We start from the raw sequence: 13,830 nt of genomic DNA, 5'->3' as shown, positions 1-13,830 counted from the left end.
TTAAAATCTAAAAATAATTTTTGTTAAATCATCAAGGGCGGGTTGACCAAATCTAGGAGGATTGGCGAGCGTTGGGAGTAAAATGCAAAACTTTCTAATATATGTAATACATGTAATTATGTTAATGTATCATTGAAATTCTAACAAATTCAAATTAATTTGCTTAAAATATAGTAGAATAAATATATAAATAAAATAATGTCTGTATAAAATATATTGTTATTGCTTTATTTTTATAAAATTTTCTATGCGTTAAATATTAATTGTTAATAAGATATTAGTACATACTTTAACCCATAAATGCACACTAAATGCAGCACTATTTGGATCCATGTTCTAATACACAATATGGTATTCTTAAGATGATATATTATACTCTTGTATTAAATATCACAACGTAAAAGCAATATTTTACACATGATGATTCTAAATTATAAAAATTATACAATAACATTATTTAATCATTATAATCTATAATAATTGAATATATAAAAATGGAGAAATGATTACAACTTCGAATTTAAATTATCCCTTATATTCAGGTTATATTGAGCAATTATAGTGTTTTTAGTAAATATTTTTTACAAGGATAGATAAGTTAATGATTTATATCAACAAAATTACATTATTTACTTTTTGCTTAATATATATAGATAGTAAGTATGCTTGTAGATTGTAGTTGAAATATCCAGATACAATCCTTTTCAAGATAAAAATAGGTTGATATGAGACCCACTTTACATTTATATTTCAAAATATTTTCTCATTAGTCTGAGTGACAAAAAAATAAATTGAAAATGTTAAAAAGAATGACACTTTACGAACATTCTTGCAAAAAGCGTGTCTCCATTTATATGTTTTTTATGTTGATTTGAGTTACAAAATATAAGTTCTCTAGAAAGTAATGCAATATTAAAATATAGATTTAAAGTTTAAATATGTGTTTCTTATGTTATCCAATTATTCATTAGGTAAAATGAAAAGTTCTCACTTTAAGCCATATTCTTGAGACGTGACTGAATATGTATATTGTATAATATACTAGTCTAAATAATTGACCAATAAAGTTGGTTATTTTTAGAAAATTAATTTTAGCTTAATATTGAATCTTGGAAAATTTCAAAATACTAGTTACACAAACTTGTAATACTGAATTAGATTAAATAACATATTCTTGGGATTAATAAAATGGATATTTTTAGAATTTAGTTTATGTGCTTATATATAGTATTAATTTATATTGCGTAGTTAGTGTTTTACATTTAAAAATTATATCAAATAAGTTACTATACTTTATATAAATTGACGAAAGTTAGCCAAAAGTCGTTAATAACTGAACATTCTTTTGGATACAACTTATTAAATACTAGGCATAGTTGAAATAAAATTTAAAAAAAATAAAATATAAAAGTAATAACAATGCATAAAAAACAAATCACGTTCTAAGTGAGTTTTCATTGTATGCTAACAACACTGCCTATATTTTAATTGAGTGTTAAAAATTAAATTGTCGATTTTAAATGAATAAATTAACAATTTTATCATTATCAATCATTACCTTTAATAAATCATGTAATACTATATCAGTCGGTACTCTATGGTAGTTATAATTCTATATAAAATCACAAATCTATATAGATGTGTAAATAAAATGGTAAATCACATTTTTTATTAGAAATTTCAATTTTAGACAGAAATCTAGTATAAAAAAATTAATTTATCCAAAATGTGTGATAAAAAGTATCATGATGTAATTGTGTATAATTACATCATATTCTTAATTCTATAGAATATTATATATCTAATATTCAAAATATTAATAAACATTATTTAACTGTATACCTATTATAGATTGTAAGACCAGTATTTATAAACTAATAAGAAGAATTTTTTTAGTGTATTTGAATTTTTAAGTTAAAATATTAACCTATTCGAATAATATACTGATATAGTGATATATATATATACATATATATATACGTAAATATATTATCTACATTATAAATATTAAAAACAATGAAATATCTAGGTTATTAAATGTAAATTCTTACGTTATATTATGTTACTTTTCAAAGAGTAAAAACTAGCAAGCGTGAATGACAAGAATAATATTATAATACTATTCTATGACATAAAAATACATGATTCTATTTTACCAGTGTTCTTTATTGGTATATCGCCGCTATCTCTGTTAGTATTTTATTTCACTTGCTTTGTTTAAAATTATTATCTCATGTAAATGCTACTTATCAACTAATTGGGTTAAGTCAGCTAGCTTCATAACTTGTGGTATAATAAACTTCTATGAATTTTTTTGTGCAATAAGGCTATAATACTGTAATAGGTACTAAGTCGAAATGATTAAAATATATAATATGTAAACAACAAAAATATGTTTCATCGCTCTTAAACAATAATTACTTACACAGTCCGTCTACTTTATTATCTAACACTTTGTTAAATTATTTTTTCCTTAGATTATCTTAATTTGATTACTATGTCTCGTTGAAAATATTTAATATGAACATTAAAATAATAAAACAACTGAAAATAAATATATATTTCATGTATAAATAATAACTGACAAAAAGAGCGACGGTTTACATAATCTTCATAATTATGTATCAATATTTGTAAAATAAATATTGCATTGTTTTTATAAGCCTACTTATCCTTTTCCTTTCCTTTTATCAAATTAAATATAAATTATGAATCGTATAGCCTTGTAAGATAATTGTAGTAGGTAGCAGAGTATGAACTATAATATTATCAATTTGACGAAATCCTAAAACTAATATTAACCAATACACTTTTAAATAATTTGGTTAGTCAATGAGTTATATTAATTCTTCATTCTTCATCTATCCTTGAACTATTTCATGGAATTTTAACATTTACCATACAGAAATACACGTGGTTATATTAATTATGACAACTGACACTATAAATAAAACAGTTATAAACCTAACTGTATAATTAATGTTAATTAATAACCAAAAGCTAAATCAAAAAATATCATTATAAACTTTTTAATTTATTTTATTGGTTTATATTTTTAACTATAGGTATAACTCTGCATACCTATAATTATAATACTCTATAATTAAATAGCACGTTTATCATTTCAGTAATTCTAGTCATTTCCGTGTTATTAAAATTTAGCGACTTTTACGTACTTTGGTGCAAGTATTAGATAATTAACTTAACGTTTAAACTTAAGTTAGTTTAAATGTTAACATCAACTTAGGGAATACAAATAATCAAAGAGAAACATCAAAGAGCTAAAAATATATTGTAATTTATTATGAGCTATCTATAACTTATCATTACAAAAATGGTCCATTTTTATTTCAATTTTAACGATTTCGACTTATGGAAAAATCTGCAAAGGTCGTATTTGCATAAGAAACAATTTTAATTATAAAATGAAAAATCTTTATATTATTTACAACGAAACAATTGGCCATCTTAGTACATAAAAAATGTGTTTTAAGACCGTAGAAAACCCTTTTTAGAGTAAATACTGAATAGTTTTTTAAATATAATTATAATTATATTAGGCACATTATTAAATTATAGAAAATAATGAGATCATCAATACATTTATTATAAGAACAATGATAGTAGTGATAGTACAAACGTGTTCAATAAATATTTTTTTACTGACTTGTAATTATTATCCACTCGTCATTAAGATAAAACAATCATATATTTATTACACGCCGAATCATTATTAGTTTATTATAACATATATTACATTAAGATAATATCTGTACATATTATATTATTTACACGAATATTGCAGCGCGTGATTACAAAACGCATTGTGGTCGAGGATGAAAAAACGAAACTAACAAGTCTCGAAACGAATAAACGAGTGCGTATAGATATATGTAAAAATTACATGCGTAGATTCGCACACGTGTATCATGCCTGCTGCAGCGGATGGCCGACGGTCGGGTTTAAGGACGATGTATGAATGAACGCAGAGAAAAAAAAAACAAATAAATACCAAACCGAACGAAAAGTGAACGGCTTACCTGCAACAGTGGCGGTGGTAAGTGCGTCTCGCGTGAATCTCTGTGACGGAGTGGGAGCGAACGGCAGTGGCGAGCAGTGGTGGCTGCGGCGACGGCGGCGCTGACGAAGGTAAACGATGACGACAGTGATGATGATGATGATGATGATGATGATAATAACAATAATTTAATATAGATAAAATTCACGAATTACACGGTACAAACGAATATATTTTAATATTAAAACGATGATAAAATTGCGAACCACCGACCGGCGGCGACCGTGGCAGCGAGAACGCGAGAAGAGCGATTTACCGGCTATAGATCACGATACTATTATTATTTAATATGTTTTATTAACGATATAATATTTAATGATACATATTGTAACATAATGTTAATATAATAGAAAAAAAAAAAAAATACAGAAGAGAGGCGCTCGCTGGCGCGCGTCTACTTATGATATCAATCTATTTATTTGGCTCGTTACGTGACTCGAATGTGCGACGACTACGTACGGAGTTGATCAGTTATCGGCGGCGGCAGCACACGGCGCGAATATACACGCGCGCACACACACACACACACACACACACACATACACACACATACACACACATACACATACACACACACACACACGAGCGGGCGCAAGTAAAGCAGCACTCTTTCACGCGCTCGGCAGAGAGACTCGACGGCGACGCGCCACGACGATTGTCCTTACCGTCGCGCGGGCGAATATTGTGTCGCGTTGTGAGCAATCGCATCGGCGACAGGTGGTCCGCGCGCGCCGCGAGAGAAATGCCGCCGCCGCGCCGCCTGTCATGCGCTCGACGAAACACTGCGGTGTAAGTTGTAGTACATGATAATAATAATAATAACATACTAATATATTATTATTACAGCCGCAGCCGCCGCGCTCTTCTTCACAACAGCAATATAAATTATTTATCATCGTCATCATCATCATCATCGTCTCGTTATTATTATTATTATCATGTTCAGAGTTCACGTCGTTTTCGGCCCACCGTCGACGGGAAATCGAACTTGGTTTCACAAAATCCTATGAAAACAGATAACATTACGTAGACTGTTGCGAAATTGCGGAATCCGAATATTATTATCGTTTACCACGTGAACGTATACGGTATATGTACACTCGACGAAAACGATATATTATTTTATTACATATATTTATATTACGTTGCACAGCTACGATTGAATCACGGGCCGGTTAGGGTTAATCGTCTGGGCAAAATTCCTAAGATCGAATATCGTTTGAGCGAATAAGCGAATTATTTATACTTAATACGTACGATTTCGGTGGAATTTATATAATATGCACACCTAATATTGTATTTAATACATCGTTTGAAACTTATGTCAGTTTAATATACTCGTGTATTATATCGTTACCAATACACCAATTTTAAATATATTTTAGATTCTGAGCGGAGTAATGAATGGAAAAACAAAAAAAAATAATTAAAGAAAAACGGACATTTTTACTCAAATCAGTTTTTGACAAAATCTATTTACCTATTATATTATTATATAATTCAAAAACAAATAAGCGCAGATACTTGAAATTTACACCAAATATTTATATTAGAATTTTCTAAATATTTTGTCTCTTTTTAAGTTATTTATAAATAATATGTGAAATTATAGATTTTTTAATAAAAATCAATAAAACACAAAAAACAATGGTTCAAAAAGCTTGGAATATTTAATTCAATATTTCTTTTGAGCTTTTATTAAAACTATTTAAAAATATTAAAGATAAAGAGGTACCTCTTTCTGTAAATATTAACAAATTATAACAAAATCAAGAAAATTTCAAAATTATTAATTGCAGTTGAAAATTTATAAAATGTTAAATGTGTATAACTCTTGATCATAAAAATTAAATATAAAATGTCTTATTCTAATTTACTCCAAAACCAAAAAATTAAAAAATATATAAGCGCAGTTTTTTAAAAAAAAAAAAAAAGAGTAAAAATTTTAATTGTTTTGTTGTAATTCAGAATTATGAAATGTTTTCGTAAATTATTGTATTTAATATACACAATGAAATTTTCAAAACATTTAAATTAATTGTATGCTATTATAGTTATTACCAATATTATGTCAAACGAGCTAGAGAACGCATTGTGAATAGGCCAAAATCAATTCTGCATAATATGTTATACGCTATACACGAAGCCATCGAGACCGGTTCGATTATAGGAGGATATGAGAGATACGCAAAATTGACGCGTTCTCTCGCTGGACTGAGTATATTTATAATATGAACTTGTAGCTAGCTATGCATGAAGTAAGCGATAAAACGACTTATTCAGCACATGAATATATAGCAGTGTAGCTAAAGATTAGTATGGTACATTTTGTTAAATAATCAAAAAGAGTTAGTGTAGAACTCTATAATGGTATAGAATGAATATAAGATGATGCACACGTCCAGAACAAATACACTTATGTACATTATAATAATAAAATATAAATACGTATAGTATTATGTATCTTAGGTAGGTATGGGTCAGGTAGGTGTGGAAACCCTCTGATTTGGGGGGAAAACTGTACATTAATAGTGTAGTATATTTATTAACCTCATTATGTAATATTATGTTATCGTTTATCAGTCTCAATTAGTATAATGACAGTTTGTAAACTTTTTGGACATTCTGTATATATAAATACCATAGTGAAATATTAAAATCTGTCTGCCATAAAAAGTTGGCACACCCAGGAGAAAACATTAAAATTGTCCCTCTAGTAATGAAATCAGATGTATTGGTACACATCTCAATTTTGTGTAAGAATAAATATCACAATAATATGCATTGTTATTATTATTTTTTTTTTTAATAAATACCTAAAGTATGTATTACTTATTTTTATATTAATCAAATAAACATGATACATCCAACTTTCATGATTTAATTAATTTGTGATAAATGTTTATAGTAGTGTAATAATGAGATTAAATATCCGATAAAAATATAAATATCCACCAATGGCCAGTGGGAATTTCAGATTTAATGACAAAAAAATGTTTACTTGAATTAAGTTTATTTCCCGCAGTAATTCCCAGGAACACGTGGGAATTTGTAGAATTCTTAAGATAACTACAGGAATGAATTATAGTTTGTATATCATAAGACTAAATAATGACTAAATAATGGTGTATTTTATTTGAATATTCAATTTAAATAGTCATTAAAATTTTTAAAAATATTAAAAATAAAAGAAAGTTAGTTTTAATTGGGGTGTATAGAAATATATATGCACACATTATATATTTAGGCTATGTTTTGGCGGAATTGATGGGTAAAATTCTCTGATTTTTAATTGCATAAATAAAAAAAAAAATGTTAACAAATATTTGGTATTTACCATTTGTTAATAAAAATTATTCCTCAGTGGTGGACAGGGACAAAATTATAATGTCATCAAATAAGTTAAGTAACTGTAAATATACATTGGTTAAAATAAATATATTATTATTATTATTATTGTTAGTACTTACCTACTAAATAACATTTTAATACAACAGCTCTTTTGTAACTGTTGATAATGATAAAATAAATTGAATAAATCAGTTTTTTTTTATGTTTTAAACATTTCTATCTCACTATTAAATATAAGTAAATAGGTATGACGAAAACAAGAGATATCGCATAAAGATAATTATTACCAAACGGTGTAATACAAATATCTGGGACATATCAAAATCTCAATTAACATTTTTGAAGCACTGCGACCAACTTTAAAAACCACGCCGTCTGGAAACTAGAAATCTAAAATATAGCCACACCTTAAATACACGCAATTATCACAATTCGAGGAAAAATGTGTCATTATATTTGTAGTTCGACGGTAACTAGTGAATGGATAAATTAATAGGAAAGCTGCCCACTAGTTTAGGGTTACCATACGTTACTTTAGCAATTTTGTATAGGTATAGTATCCCATTTTGATAAATTATAAAACAATCAAGTTGATTGCTTGATAGAATGATGAGCTATATTTTAACAATGTTTTCTCAGCATAGTGTCTGCAATAATCAAAGAATATATACGTTAATATTTTTCTCAATCCAAATAATTTTTTTGTTATAACCATCCCTAACTGATTATTTTATCGGTAACTAATTTTTATTTATAACATTGAGAATTTTTTCTTTATAAACGTATGCCGTAGAGGCGTAGAGTGTTGACCATTAGATGAAATATTTCAGTAAAAAAAACATTTTAAGACTGATTGTTTATCATAGATTTTCTCATGACAATTATTGACAGTTATACAAAAATGTTTATCATAGTTTGAGTAAAATAAAATAGGCAATAATACACTATGCGTGTGTCATATGAATATTTGTTGAAATTTCTAATGTTATAGTAACAATAATAATCAACAAAACATTTTTTTGACCTTTTATATTTGATTTTTTTTTTACTTAAGTTTCCTCATTCCTTTTAGAATCTAAAAACTATTTTAAAATGTTTTCTCGATAGTTGAGTAGAATATATAGGTACTTCTCGAACACAATTACTCTTTTTTCTACTGAAAATTAATTGTACTTTATGATCAATAACTAAGATTCTATACTATAGTACAAGACTTTATAATAAATATGTAAAAAAATAAAAATACATCAAACAAGATAATAAGTGACTCTCCATAATAACAAAAAATAATAACTGAAAAAAATATCTAATTTTTCACAAATTTGGTATTCCCAGTAATATTCCTTCACAGGATCGTTCCAGGATATTTACAGGAGTACCAACCCTTACGGTTACAGTTTACAATATTTGTATGTTTGAATATATTAGTAGGTAATTACTAATTAGTATATGTATAATATAATATTATAAAATATTTTTAATAATTCAAGGTTAACTGTTAATATAAGTTTTATTTTATTCATAAATCTACCATTATTTTTTTAATTGTCCATCGATTGAAACCAACAACTAAAATGTTAGATAAATATAATTTGAAAGCTACGTTCCACATTGTATAAATTTGTCAAACCTGTAAACATGTTACCGTTTCAAACTATTGGAAATATTTATTTCACGTTTTATCAATCTATTTTACAATATGGTCTTCTGGTTTAGGATGAAACTAAAAATAATATTTTCAAAGATCTATAGATAAATCAATACTGTTTTAACTGTTTTAAGAATCATTTTAAATAAAAATACATTAGAAGGTTTAACAAAAAATAATTATACGCTTTTTAGCATCCCTATACCTATCCCTATAGTATAAACAATTTGCAACAATATTCACAGTTAAATATTCATTAAAATAAAAAATAACCAATTGGACTATTTATACAACAAAAAATTAATGTAAAGCTTATAATGTGAATTAACTAACTATATATATTGGAATAGCTTTGTTGATTATCTTGTCCAAACTATTTTAATCAAATGACAACTGTTGACAAGAAAAATATTATACGTATGAATATATTATATTATACACGCATTAGATATACTACACAAAAAGTAGATATTTAGAGAAAAAAATGTCTGATAAATCAATGGATAAAAAGGCCAATATAAAATTGTCATAGGCCATTTATTTTTGTAAAATTCTGCAGATGATATACTTCCCAGTCTATCCCTGATTCTAATATTAAGGCTATCAACATATTATGGCTGGTTCTGCAAAACGCAAATTAGTTACGTTTCACATGGGTCAAAGAGAAAAAAACGCGCTTGCTTCTTTGTGAAAAACAAGGCCACCGACCACCTCCACAACCGCGTCAAACCGTCTTTCACATCGTGGTTCGTAAGTACGTTGTGTATCGCAATGACATTCCGGCGAAGCGAGTTAAATAGTTGGTACACATTATAAATTTATATAATGTTTACAAGCATCTTCCATCGGTCCGACAAAAAAATATCGTTTTCCAAGGATTTTGTTCCTAAGGTAGCAATTTAATACAGTAATATGCACATCAGCCACCACTGTTTATTATTATTCACAAATTCCCTGTATTATAACATCAATTATGGAAAACGAATGATTTAATTTAGATATGAAATTTTTAAAATGAGAGTTAGCTAGCTCCTAACCATCCATATAATTGCAAATTATGCAACATATGATAAATAGTTGTATAGTGTAATTGCCTTGATGAAATAGTCGCGTGAACAAGTACCTAGTGAAATGTCGTTAAAAAATATATGAATTGTTTGGAATAATAATGACTTTTATACTTAATTGGGTAATTGGTTTACTTTAAAATACCAGAAAATCAGAATTTATATTAATGTTTAATTTATGTGTAAGAATCTTGCTTCGAAAATTGCCTTATATACCTAAATATAATTTATATAAGTATAATTATTCATTGATACATAATAAGTGTAGAGGGAGCAATGCTTGCCGCTAGGAGGGTGTTTGCTCTGAGTTGCAATTTTTTATATTGGCTTATTTGCGTTTATAATTTTTTGTAAATAATACACTTATTTTGTTGGAAACTTTTTTTATTAATTAATCTCGTTATTATGCACCGATGATGCTACAACCGACAGAAAAATACAGTGTCCCAAGGCTGTAAGGCTGCGATCATGTTCTTTGATAATAAAATAAGTTTAGTTTGCTTTATTTAATTTGTTTTTCATATTTAATTAAATAACATGTTTAAAATTAATTTTTACCATTAGTATTTGACGTATTATATTAAGATGAAGGGTGTGGAAAATTTTTTAAATATGTTTCAGCATCTCTTTTTATTTCAAAAATTACCTGTCATAACTCAACTAAGATTGATTTAACCATGTCTCTGCAGTGTTATAAAAAAAAAAATCTAAGGCGTCGTTAGGTAAATTTTAGATTTTTTTATAACTGACGAGTATACATACTTCCTTTTTTCAGAGATTCAAAATATAATTCAGTAAATAGTTTTATTTAGTTAAAATAGTAACTTAACACAATATATGAAAATAATAATAATGTCTTTAAAACGTATGTGCTTAACATAATACTATTTTTAAACAAAAAGTTCATAAATAATTTTTTAACATATTATATTTATAAATATTTAATAAATCCATGCTATAAAAACATTTGAAATATAATTGAAGACAAAAACAAAAAAAAAAAACTTTTATATGCAATATTAAATAATGTTTTCAAAAGCTCATCCCTGGTCAAAAACAAATTTTAAATACTTTTTTTTTAATTATTAAAAATTGTTCTTAAACACTTTTAAATGCATTCAAATTATTAGGCAAATTATGAAATTCGCATGTTAACTTATTTTCTGATACGAAGTTAAAGGTAAAACATCTTATAGATATCTGGGTGTCGTTTTGATACGTGTATGAAACGCTAACATAGTTATGACAAACACCTAACTAGACTAGTTGCATAAACTAAAAGTCTTCATAGTGTTGCTACGTGCTCTGATGTCCTATACCAATAATATAGTACACAATAAAGGATAATACGACGTAGGTTTAAGTACTAGGATAACAATTATCCATATATTATAATAATATGACGCACAATAAGAATATTATGACGTAGAAATAAACATCTACATGTAATGAGGAGTATCTACATACCTGGACGGTAATATGTTAGACCTAATCGATATGAAGAATAATAATACGAGAATTAAAAACATCTATTACTTCAATCTTCAGAAATCAGAGATGAACGAATTCAACGATACATTGTAAGCCTATAATCTAAAATATGATTTTAAATTAATCTCGAGTTCTGAGAATCCCGAGCGAGGCTGACCACAAGCGGGTGGGCAAACATCACCGGATGTCATATGTAGATTAATCATCGCACGTGCATCCTGAAATGCGTATAATAGCGTGAGAACAAATGACGCACTTAGGAATAGGCCAGAGGGTACATGGGTAGTAGGTCGGGGAACACTGACTATATAAGGGAGCCCGGGAAAGGACTCCTGCAGCCGTGATTTACCAGAGTTAGCGCAAGCACCTTCACGTCAGCCTACATCAGAAATCTATCATTTGGACTTGAATATTTTCAATTAATTTAATAGACAACACTTAGAAATATGTCGACTCTTTTTATTTCGACACGACCTGTATTTTCGACAACCAGTTGCTGGCCCACTACAGTGTAATCCAAAAATTAACAATTTCATTTTTCATTATTGGTTACCGATGCAAGCACATTACATACAAGTGTTCTTGTGTTAGTTTATTCAGCAGCGAAGTACTTTGCACCAGTATAGGTTAGCTGTGCACACGCTAATAAAATAAACACACACCTTATTCCTGCAGTACACAATACACACATTAGGAAGAGGAAGAGTAACTAATCAACTCCGCAATGTGGCTACCAGTTTCAAGTAAAATTCACTTCCAAGTGTTTGCAGATAACAAGCTTTTATATGTGAATAGAACAAGTACTCGAGCGACTTACGATGACCTAAAAATTAATTATAAATAACAACGTATAAAATCTAAGAAACCGACACGGAACACAGTAATAGATTTAGTTCAGGAAAACTTTGATATAAACACTAAACGACGTGGATACTAGACTTTGGAAAACCCTAACAGTTATCATCTAGGATCAAACCAAGATTTTATTTTAAAATAAATACATTAGTGGCACTCAACGCTTACGAACAGGCCATGGAAGATATAGCCACATTATGCACAAACGGGAACAAAGAACCTCTACAGTCTGGGAATGCGCGCGGGTATCAGTTTCAAACAATATCCCATATCTTCACTCTATTATACACGTTCAAGGGCACCGCGTTAGAGATCTATTTTGTGAATCGCGGAGCAGTGAAGAGTATATAGAACCTTGGTGTTTGACTTTAAACATTAGTAAAGCATTAGTTACTTTAACTTGTTCTAATTCTGTTGGCATAGATTATGCTTCAATAACTATATTTATGTTGTTTGTCTTGTTTGTTTTATCTGTGTTGCTATGACGTGTAATACAAGATTTATGTTTATGCTCGTTTTCAATGTTTTATGTCAAAATTATTCAATTCAGTATATTAATTAGTGTAATACTCAGCATAATGTACACGATAAACCAAATAAACAATAATACCAAAAAAGTATTTATAAAATTTTGTAATTGTATGAAAAATGTCTCTACTAAAAATAATAAAAAAATAAACATTTTTTTAAATACATTGATTTTTTTCAAATATCTACCTGCCTTAAGTTAAAAAGTGATAACTTTTCAGCAGTTTTCCAATAAATTACAAACAAATAATACTAAATAGAATCAAAAATGATACTCATTGCCAATAAAATCTTGTATATTTTTTAGAAAGTCGATATTATTTAATTAAGTTTTCGAAAATAAAAACATCTCAAACTTCTGCAGTGGTTTCTGAATCATCTAATACTCTTATTCTTAAGTTGCTCTCTTCAAGTTAGATATTCAAATATATACATACCTACGCAGATCTAAATAAAGTATTTTATAATAAAAGTAAATGATTTATTTCAAATTTAAAAAAAAATACACTATGTACAATCAGTAGCAAAAGTAACCTTTGATTAAAATGAATGATAGGTATTGATAATCGAAATATAAAATACCTTTTTTATTCTTACACGATATCTGGCAACCTATAGTTTTCAGTGTTTTCATAATTCAAATAACCGTTTATCCCTTATAAATGTTAAAATAGTATCAATATATTTTTGAAAAACCATACAAAAAAAAGAAATTTATAATACAAATATTTACAAGGGCACAAAGACGTGTATCATTATGTAGGACGTAGTGATACCAAATATTTTTATAAATATTATAATTTATAATGTAT

The 13,830-nt window shown here is 27.6% G+C and overlaps 1 protein-coding gene across 1 annotated transcript in view; it reads right to left on the bottom strand.

The window, feature by feature from the left end:
• Positions 1–4,804, bottom strand: part of LOC132928675 (adenylate cyclase type 5) — a 201,754-nt gene extending 196,950 nt beyond the window's left edge. Inside the window, exon 1 of the mRNA XM_060993520.1 lies at positions 4,041–4,804. The gene's annotated coding sequence lies outside the window, so the exon portion shown is untranslated. The remainder of the gene's footprint in view (positions 1–4,040) is intronic.
• Positions 4,805–13,830: the final 9,026 nt, after the last annotated feature.

Source organism: Rhopalosiphum padi, chromosome 1 (assembly GCF_020882245.1).
Source record: "Rhopalosiphum padi isolate XX-2018 chromosome 1, ASM2088224v1, whole genome shotgun sequence".
NCBI classification, from domain to species: Eukaryota; Metazoa; Arthropoda; class Insecta; order Hemiptera; family Aphididae; genus Rhopalosiphum; species Rhopalosiphum padi.
Note: the sequence above shows the minus strand (reverse complement) of the source record. Positions and strands in the feature narration are given on the sequence as shown.